The sequence below is a fragment of the Papaver somniferum genome, chromosome 9 (genome assembly GCF_003573695.1).
Source record: "Papaver somniferum cultivar HN1 chromosome 9, ASM357369v1, whole genome shotgun sequence".
In the NCBI taxonomy this organism is placed as follows: domain Eukaryota; kingdom Viridiplantae; phylum Streptophyta; class Magnoliopsida; order Ranunculales; family Papaveraceae; genus Papaver; species Papaver somniferum.
This window is the reverse complement of record NC_039366.1, coordinates 83,376,642-83,390,564: the sequence shown is the minus strand read 5'-3', so window position 1 is coordinate 83,390,564 and position 13,923 is coordinate 83,376,642.

Sequence of the window (13,923 nt, the reverse complement as noted above, 5' to 3'; positions counted from 1 at the left end):
AGCTTGTAATCAGTGTGGAACGTCTAATCCGATGGTTTCTAAGTTGGGATTATTCATTTTTTCCAAAACATGTTCTAAAGTTTCATGGAAGATAACTTGTTATCCAACTAAAATGTCAATCGAAATGTGTTGAACGTTATTCCAAGTAGCGCTCAATATTGTGGTTGATATTGTTTCTAAATCTGATTATCGTTTTTGACCGTTGATTTTGTGGGCCAAGATTGAATGCAGTTCGAAATTACATTAAACGCAATCTGAAATTGCATGAAGGAACCTATTTTATTTTCCATGATCTTTTCAAGTGTTGAGGTATTATGGAACTTGGAAGATGAAATTCTTACACCATAAGACTTACACAAACATTAGACGATAGAAATATTATCGTATAATGAAAAAGGTAACCAGATTGGTAAACATTTTATCGTCCAAATAGATTCTTTGAAAAAATCCAAATGACATGTACATCAATAAATTAAAATCTCGGACTGTAGACTAAGTCCCTCTTCTATGTAAATGGTAGTTTTTCGTGAAAAGGGAAAAATGATCATTTTACGATTCAATTCGAGTTTCATTTCAAAACTTAGCCTCATGGGCCCAATTCAAGTTCGCCGTCATGAGCGAAATTCATCTCTCAGCCTCATGCACATGGATCCTAGTACATCCCCACGAGATACATTGGTCATGTATGCTCTTGACTCTCATAAGACACGTCCAAAGTTGATTCCATGAGCATGAGAGCGACTTAAGCCTCCGGTAAGAAGAATCACGCCTTGGTCTCACGAACATGACTCAAGCTTTACAAGCCTCGTGACTGACTCCTAACACATTTCCTAACGACATTCACTAATCATGTTTGCTTCATATAAGAACACGATTCACAACTGATTCCTAGTAACATCCCCACGAGATTCATTGGTCAAGTCCAGTTTTGCATGGTCTCGTATAAACAAAAGACACTCTCAGGCACATATACTAGCCCCAATTTCAGTCCCATGAGCATGTCTCAGCTGACTCCATAAGAATTGGGCCTTATGAGCATGTCCCGATTAACTCCATGAGCCTTGATCCCTACAATCTCAACTCAGTCTCATATGGACGCGAGATTTAGGCGTACAAGGCCTCGGGCATAATCCTCGTCATCAAGTATAAGCCTCAAGTATCTCATACTTATCAATAGTGACTCACCAAGAAGAGTTCGACCCAATATACCATACAAATCTAGAGCCCGACCTCATCTTCTATCATGTCCAAACACATGACCTATACGTAATCTCGTGCTCTCAACATGACTCAGCATAGTCACAACACACAAATCATGAAATATTCCCCTATCTCAGTTAACATTGACTATAAATAATTGCTACCTTACCGACACATTTCTTATAACATTCTTCTGCGAAACAGGAATTAATGATCTCTCTCTTATATTTGCTTTCTGCCTTAATATTAGTCTCGATCTCTCTCCTGTGATTAATATAGTCTTCGAATGGATAATATCTTAGTTTGGGAGAAGATTTTTCGTGCTCAACCTCTCGCAACTTACACTCAAAACGTTAAATCTTATTTCTACTCCTTAACCCATTTTTAGGTTTCTACAGTAGGACAACATATATATTATTGTCCATAGGAAAACGACACACTATCAGTCGTATATATAATATTATTTTTCAAGTACTACTTCGTCCAAAAGTAAAACGTAAAGGAGAATGAAGATTTGCTGGGTTTTTTTATGCCACTCCAGTTCATCAAAAAGGAGTCACTCCTTCTTATAACCTTTGCTCTTCGTAGTTTTTCGTATGGAAAAAGTTCTAATTGGAAATAATTTGAAAAATATTCATTTTACAAAAATATTAATTCGATCAACTAGTAAAGATCTGTGAATAAGGTTATACTTTTTAAATCCAATAAGATGGGTCATTTTATACACAAAGTCGTTATAAGAGGGTAATATGATTTGTAATTTAAATAGATATATATAGTACTAGTAATCATGTCCATGTTAGGCACATGGTGGGTTTTTGAAACAGATATTTCTATTTTTTAATATTTTACACAACGATTTCCTTTGTCATCTATATAGTTGGGAGGGGGATGTTATCAGCAATGGTTGTACCCCAACCAATTTGAAACGAATATAACCGTCACATATTCAATGGCTCAAATTGTTGCAAGCGGAGGTGTAGGGACCATGTGGCATTTATTCACCAATGTCGGGTATCATATGGGGATTGTTTTTCGTCAAATGGTTTGATGTTTTCTCACCAGTTAAAGATATTTCATGAACTCCTTTAGGACTGGGTAGTGGTTGACTAGGGAATTTACCTTTTTCTCTTATATCATTGACTCGGCGATTTGACCAACCTGGATTTCTAGATTTGCAATAGCTCGAGTGTTTTCCTATATTTTCTTATAATTATCGTGTGGAGTTTGTTGGGAAAATTGTTGAAATGTTGTAGTGATGTGAGCTAACATAGAAAGAGATTGCTCTAAGCTAGTCATCTTCTTCTGTAAAGGGTATCGAAGCTATGCTGGACCTGAAAGATTCATAGTATAGCCAAAATTTGGAGGAATTAGGTGTTACTAGACCGACCCTGACTCTGACCCTTATACCAGGAAAGATTAGGATGGATTCTCCAACCAGGATTATAGGTTTCTGAATATAGGTCAAACTTATGACGGTTGTCGAAGTTCAAGTTGAAAAGACGAGGGTACCCAAATACACCACAATCTTTTTATTTCAACCTATAAGTCATCTTACCAAGTGTGATCGTATATGGACAAAGTCGAGATAATACAACAACTTCGGTATTCACACTTTGTGTGATCGTGTATGGATACGAGATCAAAACAATACGACAAACAAATTTTGATACTTGATAATAGGTTCGGTAATAACCAAACTCTATAGGATCACTATCAAATATATCGAAGTTAACGTAAACGTGTATTTACTTTAAATTATATAAACAAATATAATTGTGGAAAAGTAAAGTAAATCACACAACAAGATTTTGTTAACGAGGAAACTGCAAATGTAGAAAAATCCCGGGACCTAGTCCAGAATTGGATACCCTCATAATTAAGCCGTTATACAAAACCTAAACCAACTTCGTATAGTTGAGACCAAGCAGACTACCCCTAGCTACTTAGTTCCCTCAGTATCCCTGCGCTTCCGACTTCAAGAGTCACACACTGGCACAATTCCTTTGGATAGTATTCCAAACAATAAAGGAACAATAAATCTGTTTGGTAATAACTTCTTAGATTATTTTCAAGAAAGAGATATCTTAAGTCATACGCAAAGGCTCTTCCGTTTAATATAATAAATCCATTTTCCTGGTTAGATCAATCTAACTTTAACTATCAAAATATTCAAGTCTAGATTCGCAATCAATCAATATAGATCTCAAAGAGAAACTATAAGGCGATCTGATCTCACGCAACTAATCAATCAAATAAATCTGATTCTATTTAGATCCCATCCGGTCAAGGTTTGTGCACACAATTCATAAGATACGAAAACCAATAAGAAATCTTCTTCGTCTCCAAATCTTCTTTAATCTTCAATATACCTGCACAACACCACTTGAATCTCTTGTGATCAATCACACACAAAACGGAGTCTGCTAACAACGGATTATCACAAGATGTCTTTAGATCTAACAACAGTTAAAAAGACACCGTCGATACTTCGATCTAGTTTGAGTGAATCTTATATCAGAAGAGAAGATTCTCAAGAATAAACAAACTAGGTGCAATCAAAGTTTCAACAGCCGTTAGTCAATCAAATCAATCGAAAACCAATAACACTGCAATTATCTAGTTTCCCACCAACGGTACTCGTAGAGCATCTTGATCCCACAAAAGTCTTTAAACCAGTGGTCGTAAGAGATTTCACCTAATTATGATACTTTCCTCTCCGAATAGATGGCTCCACCATAAAAAAACAAGAAATGAAGTTTGCCTGGCTCTTAGGATAGTTTGCTAGAAATGAAAACTTAGGTTTTTATAGACCAAGGATGTTTGGACAGCAAGAAATTTCCAAAACCGAAAATATTATCAAGATATGCAATGAATGGAAAATTTTGGTTTTCATATTTCCAATAAATGCTTGTCCAATATTTTCTAAATCTCTCAATAGAAAATCTCTAATTAGTAAATGCACATTACTAATTTTTATTCTCTAGATATATTGCATTTAATTTATGGTAATTAAAGCATATAAAACCAAAAACCTTAATTAAAAGATTCTTAATTTATCTCGGCACAGGATCTCCTTGAGTACTAAGGAATATCTTTGAACAATAAATGATAAGAGTTATTGTACGTATTCAAAGTATGTTGACATCTTTTCACTGTAAATCCTTATTTCATATTTACATGGATTTGCATTCTTGGATTTAGTTATACCACACTCCCAAACAAGTTTAGAATTGGTTGACCTGTTTTCCAAGACTACTATGTGATTGATCAAATACCAAATCACATACATGGGTTCAATCGATTCTACCAATCACTAGGATCGGTTATACCTAATTATGGAAATACTTGTGATCTATCACACCAGTCACTAGGATCGGTTACACCAGTTACAAGGATCGGTTCCATATTCACATGGTATTGCTTGTGATCGGTTACACCAGTTACCAGGACCAGTTACACCAGTTACCAATTACAATGACCGATTATACAACACTCGTGATCGGTCACACCAATTACTAAGATCGGTCACACCAATTACAAGGATCGATCATACCAACACATGGTGATTATTTAGGATCGGTTACACCAATTAATAAAAACCAGTCATACCAAATCATAAGTCAGGCATTATGATTAGTTAGACCAAGATACATAACATAGTTAAGATCGGTTTTACCATCTCACACATATTGGTCATCCTAAGATTTGCAATGAATAGTCGGACCAATAAGCCTAGCTAATGATTTCCCTTTCAATTTACGAAACAAGTTCATGAATGTACTTCCTTTAAACGAATGTAAAAAAATTGTTTCTTAGGATGAAATCTTCACCATTACTCATTCACATAATCATAACAATATATACAAGATTATGCCGATGTCATGTCTACGAAGTTCAAAAGATAAGCGTTACACTTCGTAGTCTAATTCCCTAATACTATGATCATACAATTATGACCATGCACATCACTAGAGTATTACACAATATGTTCAGTATATACAGCTTCACAGTTATGTTTTCAATATAGCACGACTTGAAAGATACGTTAGGAATGAAACAGTTCAAGTCAATATTACTAACCTCAAGTGGAAGAATGATGTCGCCGTTGTAGTTCGCTACTTTTTCATATTCATCAGGTCTTCGGAGTAATACTTGTATGTCTCAAGATTCCTAGACTTTCTAGTCTAACCTAAATGAAGTTGACTCTAGTATACAATCACGGGACTTTAGATGAGTTTTTAGTAACTAAAATATGACAACAAAACTTGACATACCAACCTCGGTGAGTTCAACCGAGCTATGCTCTAACAATCTCCCCCTTTGTCAATTTTAGTGACAAAACTTTTAATACATACGGATAAACAAATTACAAGAATCATTTTACATACGCTTGATTCCAATTTTCAACAACACAATAACCTGCATATATCCACTCAATAAATGTCGTTGTTGACATTTGAATAATAAAGCTTATACTCCCCCTAAAGGCAAGATAGGTATATATTCAATCCGAACATCTTTGTTATTCCCCTTTTGTAGTACAGAATGACTACACAGGAATATGATATGTTTCACCCCCTTAGTCAATGCTTTACTTTTTCGTTAGATACAACGTTTAAGCACAATTGTCCTTTCCTTAGTGATTAAAAATTACTTGTTTATTCCATATATTTCTCCCCCTTTTTGTCACAAAATGACAAAGGTTCGAGCAAATAAAGGGCAAACCGAAAGGATCTTACAAATCTAAAAGATTCGTAAATAACGTATAAGAGTTAAGCACGAAGGTTTCACATACCACTTTAGATAACCATTATTAAAACCGAAACTACAAGTAATTTAGTTTTAATATGTTATCAAGGATACAATTGCCTGAAGCAATTTTCCCTAATAGTTTAACAAATCGACTAAGAAACTTAATTCCTTTGTTAAACCGCGATTGTCAAAAATATGTTTTACGCATACACAACCGGTTCATTTCGATAAGATCATAATTAACTTTATTTCTCTCACCAGGCTCTAATTATTTAAACAATAACTTAGACCTTTCTCTTTAGACAAGACAAACACTAGGTTAGTTAATTAGTTTTTCTTGTCAATGCATTCGATTAGACTTGAATAACCGAATCCTCCAATTTGATAAGTCTAACTAAGATCAGAATTAACTTAGTTTCTCTTATCCGGAATCAATTTGGACTAAACAAATGATCCCGTATTTTGTTAAACCATAAAAAATACATACAAACCAAAATAAATTGACTTGCACAATTATTTTCTTAACCGGAAGCAATTGAAACAAACATAGACATTCTAGCACCGCAATTGCACCGAATTTCGTTAAGCAAAAACACTTGATACCCAACAATAAAGAAGATACCAAACAATAAGCCAAATAAATTGACACAATTTTTCTTAACCGGAAACAATTGAATCATACACACACACATCCATATACAATGTTGGAACATATCAATTGTACCGAAATTTTGTTAAGCAAAATCAAAATATATGCAATATAAACAGACTTTTCTTAAACAGGGAAACAATTAACTAACATTTTTGTTTTTGATTGAAACTCGATCATGGGGATGAGAAGATCAATGAACATATTTACAAATCTCTTATTTCTTTTCTTTAAGAGATGTCGAAACTGCCTTGTGATCAGTGATAATGTTTGTTCTACATTATCATTAGAATCTTCTGCAATCAATTCATCAGAATCATCGAATAATCTATTTTTCTCCACATGAGCTTTTGGAAAAATTTCATCTTTGAAAGCGATTCCTTTAGCTTGACTAGATTGTGATTCATGATCGAAGATCTTTAACTTCCCAACAAGTGTGCTTCATGAGAGAGTTGAAAGATCATTTGCCTCTATGATTGCATGATTCTTAAATTTGTATCTATATAACAATAACTTGAGAATTTTGCACACTATATCCTTTTCAGAAATAGTCTTTCCAAGAGAGAAAGAAGCATTTACTATCTCAGAGAGTTTAATATTGAAACTCTTCAAAAGTATCATTGTCATCCATTCGAAGGTTTTCCCAATCAGATGAGAGAGGTTGAAGTCTAGCTTCATTTTCTGATGTATTTCCTTTGAATACGATCTGAAGATTATTCCAAGATTCCTGTGAAGTTTGGCATGTGGATACATGATGTTGTAGATCACGGATTATTGCGTGTATAATAGCATCCAAATCATCTGAATTCTGCTTTGCAAAAGCCTTTTCTTCGTCTGTATAGTCCACTAAGTGTAGTTGTAGGAAATCCTACACTACACCCCTCACAAGATTTCATTAACATTCAACTCATTTTTGGATTAACAATCTTAATTTTATTGATGAATCTTTGAACAATCTTACAAGAAAAGATAAAGGAATCAAGAATAACCACTTCTCTAGATTTTCTCTCTCCTATTTACTTGCTTCTCACTCAAAAAGATCTCTCCCTTTCCTGAATCGGCTATTTATAGGGAATTACATAGTGGATGACAGCTAATCTGTCCTTTATTTTCGGGTATGGCCTGCGATATTCTCGCAACCTTACAAATGTTAATCTCGCAAACTCTCTAATTTTCGCAGGACCATCACATTTTTCTTATGATTTAGCTGACGTCGTTTATTATGTCATTTATGAAATTGTTCTGCGACACTGTTGTGTCGTGTTATTGATAATTTCGCTGAGGCATTACTGCTGCGAGATTCTGATCCTACATCTTGCCTCTTCTCATATCTTCTCTACGAAGTAGAGAACGATGTGAGAAATGCCGCAGCTGTTCATCTCTTCATATTCTGCATTTATCACACGTATCCTTTCTTCCATCTATTTCTTGACACGTCTTCTGTAACCGCTGCTTTTTAACCGCTCACGTCTTTTCGTATTAATGGTGTTTATCTCTTCGAGTAAAATCTTCTCTATATATTCTTCTTACTCTTCTTTCCATTTTCTTTTTACTTTCTCTTCTCTTTTTATTCTCTCATCTCTGCAACTCTATTGTTCTTCCATAAATTCTGCCATTGCAACTTTTCTTCTTTCTTCTTCTTTTACTCTTTTTATTTTCTTCTTCATCTCCATACTGTTCCCTCTGTAGATCTTCACTTTTCGTAACTTTCTTAACTTTTACGAATTAATCTTCCTGCTGGTGTTTTCCATGGATTTATCGAGGTTATTTTTCTTTTTTCTTTCTTATGGGTTTTGCTGAAATTGATCTTGCTTACTGCTTTATTTGATGATGCTGCTTATGTGATTCCCATACTGTTGTTATTTCAGCAAAAACGCCTCTAACACCAAATTTACGGTTCATAACCCTAATATTCCCAAATCGCAGCATAAGATTGTTGTAAACAAAAGAAAGTCTGCGAATCAGAAGGTAGTAAGAAACATTATTCTTTTCTAATAAAAATATTGTTGCCTCTGTTTCTTATCTGGATTGTAATTCGCAGGGTGATAAGGATGCCAACAAACCTCTCAAGAAATCTCGCCACCTTAAAACCGTTGAAACCTCTGTTCTATTCCACTTACTTATCTCTTCTAAATCTCCTGCGACATCTTCGCAAGTTAAACCATTATCTCCAATTCGCGAAAAAGCTGCCTCAAATTTCATTTCTTCAACTGACCTTTCAATGATTGAAACCCCCCTTATTAATCCTTATGTGAATGAAACTTCTTCTCCTCCTATTGATAATATTTCTCAACCTTCTACCATTGCCAGTTCTCTACCTGAGCCTCTTCCTTTTTCGAAAGAAACCGTGGAACGAATAGATATTGCTTTCAAAGTTTTGTCTGAGGTCCTGGATGATGGCAAGAAGTCTCCCATTGGTCCTGTCAAGTCTGGTATTTGCGAAATTCTGAGTAAGTATTTTGGCTCTGACAGAGCTGCTTCGCAAACAACTATGGAAAAAGAGTGTAATGCTCTTCGTCTCGAAAATCAAAAGCTCCAGAATGTTTCACTAGATCGCGACAATCTTCGCAAGAAGAATGATGAACTGAGAGGTATGATTTCCTTATATGTGTATTCAATTTTCCTTTCTAATAATTTTATCCTTTCCATATTTAATTATCCTTGAAATGCCTCTTTCGCATGTTAAGCCTTAAACCAGAAACGAATAATGGAGAGATATCAATTTGAATCTGTTGTTGAAGAAGCCTGTGTTGATAAAGAGATTTTGATGGATCAATATAACCAATTAGATAACCTCTATTCATACTCTGTTAATCATATAAATAATGTTACCAATGAAAATACCCAATTAGTTCGGAGGCAAGATTTATTAAGTAATGAAATATATCGCCTCTCTTATTCTTTATCTAAAGCTAATCTAGGGATGGAATCTTTATCAAATGAGAATAAAACTCTATCTCAAGAGAAGCGAATTTGTTTAAATAAGATGGTGATATCTTCGCAACAACTTAGCATCCTTCAGAAAGTATGTGATGACCAAGAACAATCTCTTCGCTCTTTGAGAAATGAACTTAAAGAAGTAACAGAGTCATCCATCGCTGAAAGAGATACACTCATTCAAGGTAGAATAGCTTTAAGTGTAAAGAAGAATCAACTTAAAGAACAATATTCCAAATTAGAAGAATCTTATTCTTCTCTTGCGAAGAAAAATGCCTTTCTTATTTCTAAAGAGAAAAATCTTCAATCTCGACTTAAAGGTTTAGTTGGAGATAAATTTGATGATGCGATGGACCGTTGGGAGAATAGTTGTCTGACCTTGTTTCAACACCTTATTTCGCAAAAGGAAGGTAGTCATAATAGTTCGACTGCCTTAACTATCTTTCCTTTGTCATATCTTTTTGAGTTCTTCATCTTACTAAAATTTTGTATTCTACTTTTCGCAGAGTCTGAGAAAAATCTTCATTCCTCCATTTCTGTTTTGGAGGATAAATATGCCAAAATTCGCAAAGAAAATGCACTACTCGTCTCAGTCCTTACTGGTTCTCGCGACCGAGCAGAAAGAAGACTTGATTATCTTGCTTACTTTAAGGATATTCAAGATAGGAATCATCAGAGAGCACTTCTTCGTCAAGTTCATCTCCAGGCTGAAGTCCTTGTAAATGATATTTTATTACCTAAATCTCTTCCTCCTACATCAATCGAACCTTTGGAAGTAGATGATGATGAAGTTCCTCATCCCGCTGACAGTGATTATGATTATGAAAGTGGTGAAGAGAATAGTCTTTTGGAAGATGGAGAAGAGATTCCTTCTAAGGAAGAAACTGCTGGTGTTAATCAAGATGAAAACGAAAAAGAAATCTCTTCTAAAGAAGTAATTGCTGGCGATAATCAAGGTGGCGGCGAAAAAGAAGTCCCTCTCAGAGGAATTATTGTTGGTGAAGATCATAATCGAAATGAAGGAGAGGTTGGCGATAATGAAAACATTGGCGAAGAACGTTTATTATCTCCTTCTACTGGAATTAATACTGAAGCATGAGCTTCTTATCTAGTTCTATCTTCTTGAATTGTCTCATCTTTATTATTTTTTGCGAATAATATTCTTCAACCAACTTTGGAATCAATTTTCCCTTTTAGTATTTTGCTGGCGAGAAAGATAATGCCTCTTGTTTACTAATTCCCATACTTGCATCTCATTATCTTTCTTGCGAGAAATGATCTGTTATGAATACTTATAAATATTTTGTTTTGTCATGTGGTCTTATTTCGCCTTCCTAATTAAAGGTCTTATTATGCCACCTCTTGTCATTGCGACAAAATCGTAGGACGTCTTTGCACTTTCATGCGAAAACCCATTGATCTTGCCTTAACTTTTTTTGTTTGTATTATTGCCTCTTCAGGAATGTTGCGAAAATATAATAGGCCTAAATATTCTTGCGAAAATAAATCCCCATTACATTGTCGTCTTGCGACGAAATCGCAGGACGTCTTCGCACTTTCATGCGAAAACCCATTGATCTCGTCTTATCTTTTTCTATAGTATTATTGCCTCTTAAGGATTGTTGCACAAATATGACAAGCCTTAATAACCTTGCGAGTAAAAATCCCCATGACATTTGCGTCTTAAGACACTTATAAGCTCCCTAATGGAGGGTGCCGCCCTTATCTCCCCCTGGTTGCCCCTTCAAGGAGGCGTACTTCTACCATACAAGGTTATCTCCTCCCATCCAGTCTTAACAACAACCAGTTTTTTTCGCAGTCTCTTATCCCTTTTACCTATAGGGTTTATGGTTACGAGACTGCACCCTAAGTGGGGTTTTCTTCAGGCCGAGTGCAGTATGAGCCAAGACTTGTCAAGAATGGAAAGGACGCTTCAAACGTTCCCGACACTCTTGACTCAACCGTGTACCTCGGCGCCTTGATAAGATTTTGCACTCCTTGGGAGAGTCCTTATTACCTTAGTCGCCCAACCTAAGTCATATGCTTAAGCTGAGAATCCAAGGTGCCTCTCCCGGATGGGCTTCATTGACCCCAAATCTCCATGACTCAGGTTCCGGTGGCGGTGTAGCCTTTCCCTGAGCCATGTAACAGGTACCCCCTAATATGACATACTTTAGGTCTTACATTTTCCTCTTGCGAAATTTTATTCGCGAACTAGGGTGTACGCCATAAAGGTTCACCCCTTTCTTTTATGTCATTGTTCTGTGATTATCTCTGCGAAAGTTTCGCACATCATGATCTTGTTTTGATATGAATAATCTCGCAATATTCTTTCAGAATCCATAACTTCTCAAAGCTTCTTACGGATAATATCTTTTTAAGTACAACTGTTCCATGGTCTGTCAAGTCTATGACCAACATCTCTACCTTCTGGATCCATTAATTTATAAGCTCCTGTTCCAACTATCTCCTTAATGATGTAAGGTCCATCCCATTTTTTCGCTAATTTCCACCATTTTCTCGCTGATATATTGGTGTCTCTCGCAGAACTAAATCTCCTGGTTGGAATTCGCGTACTTTGACACGTTTATTATATTCTCGGGCTAATCTTCGCTGATAATTCTCCATATGTTGTAAAGCTCTTTCTCTTTTTCTTCTAATTCATCAAGTTTGTTAAGATCAAACCCGCACTAAGATTTTTCTCCCAAGCTTCTCTCTTTTTGTCGGAATAACAACTTCTGTTGGTAACACCGCTTCAACTCCGTATGTTAAACAAAAAGGTGACATTCCAGTAGCTTCTCTTCTAGTTGTATTATAAGCCCATACTGCATTATGTACTTGTTCGCACCATGCTCTATGATGTCCTTCTAATTTCTTCTTTAATATATCTGCAATTGTTTTTTTGTTGCTCTACCTGCCCATTAGCTTGTGGATACAAAGGAGTAGACTTTCCACATTTTATCTTAAATGCATTAAGTAACATTTCTATGTTTGTCCTTCAAACTGTTTCCCATTATCAGATACCAACTGCGCAGGAATTCCGAATCTGCAAATGATATTTTCGAATATGAATGTAAAGATATCTTTGTCGCGAATATGTTGTACTGCCTTCACTTCTGTCCATTTTGTGAAATAATCTGTTGCGACTATTAAGTATCTTCTTTGTCCAGATCCTGGTAAAAATGGCCCCACAATATCTAAGCCCCACTTTCCAAAAGGCCACACACTGGTTGAAGATGACAATGGTGCTCCAGGTGCATGTATTTTCTTTCCATGCCGCTGACAATCTTCGCAACGTCTTGATATTTGTTTTGCATCTTCGTGCATGTATGGCCAGTAATAGCCTTGCATTTTTGCTCTATGTGCCAAAGATCTTCCCCCTATGATTGCCAGCATCCCCACTATGTAACATTTTTAGCACCTTTTCTCCTTCTTCTCGTGTCAAACATCTGAGTGATGGTCCATTAAAGGATTTTCGGTATAGCAGCCCATCTCTTAATTCATAATTGTTGCGCGGCTTTTTAACTTGTGTGCTTCCAATCTATTTCTTGGTGTTTCTCCTTTCGCCAAATATGCATGAAGTTCTGTTCTCCAATCTGCGATATTGTTCGTTTGTTCTTCTTCACCGTCTATTATCATCACGTTCACTTCTTCTTCTTCTTTATTGATTGATGGTGACAGAAGTGTTTGTATTTTTATGCATCTCGCAGTTGGATCTGTCATCATGCTTGAGATGAAAGCAAAAGCGTCTGCGAGTCTGTTATCCTTCCTTGAAATGTGCCTCCATTTTATTTTTGGGATTTTCGCTGACAATTCTTCAACGAGCTTCTTGTATTTCTTCAAGGATGGTTCATTTGTAGTGTACTCTCCCTTTATTTGGCGAATAACTAGCTGTGAATCACTAGTGATCCTGGCATTTTCTAGTTTCATTTCTATTGCGAACTTTAAGGCATGTATCACAGCTTCATATTCCGTTTCGTTATTAGTGGATGCGAATTCCAATCTGAATGAAAAAACCATCTTCGCTCCTTCTGGCGAAATTAAAACAATTCCAACTCCATTGCCTTCTCCATTTGATGATCCATCTACCAATATCTCCCATCTATTTGGTTCTGTTAATAAGTCTTTTGGATCTCCGTGTTCTTCTTCTATATCCATCATTTCTTCTACCGCTTCATCTTCTTCTAAAGGAAATTCTGCCAAGAAATCTGCAACAACTTGTGATTTTGGTGAAGACAAAATTTCATATTTAATATCAAAGTGGCCTACTTGTGCATTCCATCTCTCCACTCTTCCTGATCTTTTTGAATTCTTCATCATTGATTCAATTGGTACTTTTGTTAATACCTTTATCTTGTGCGCTTGAAAATATATGCGGAGCT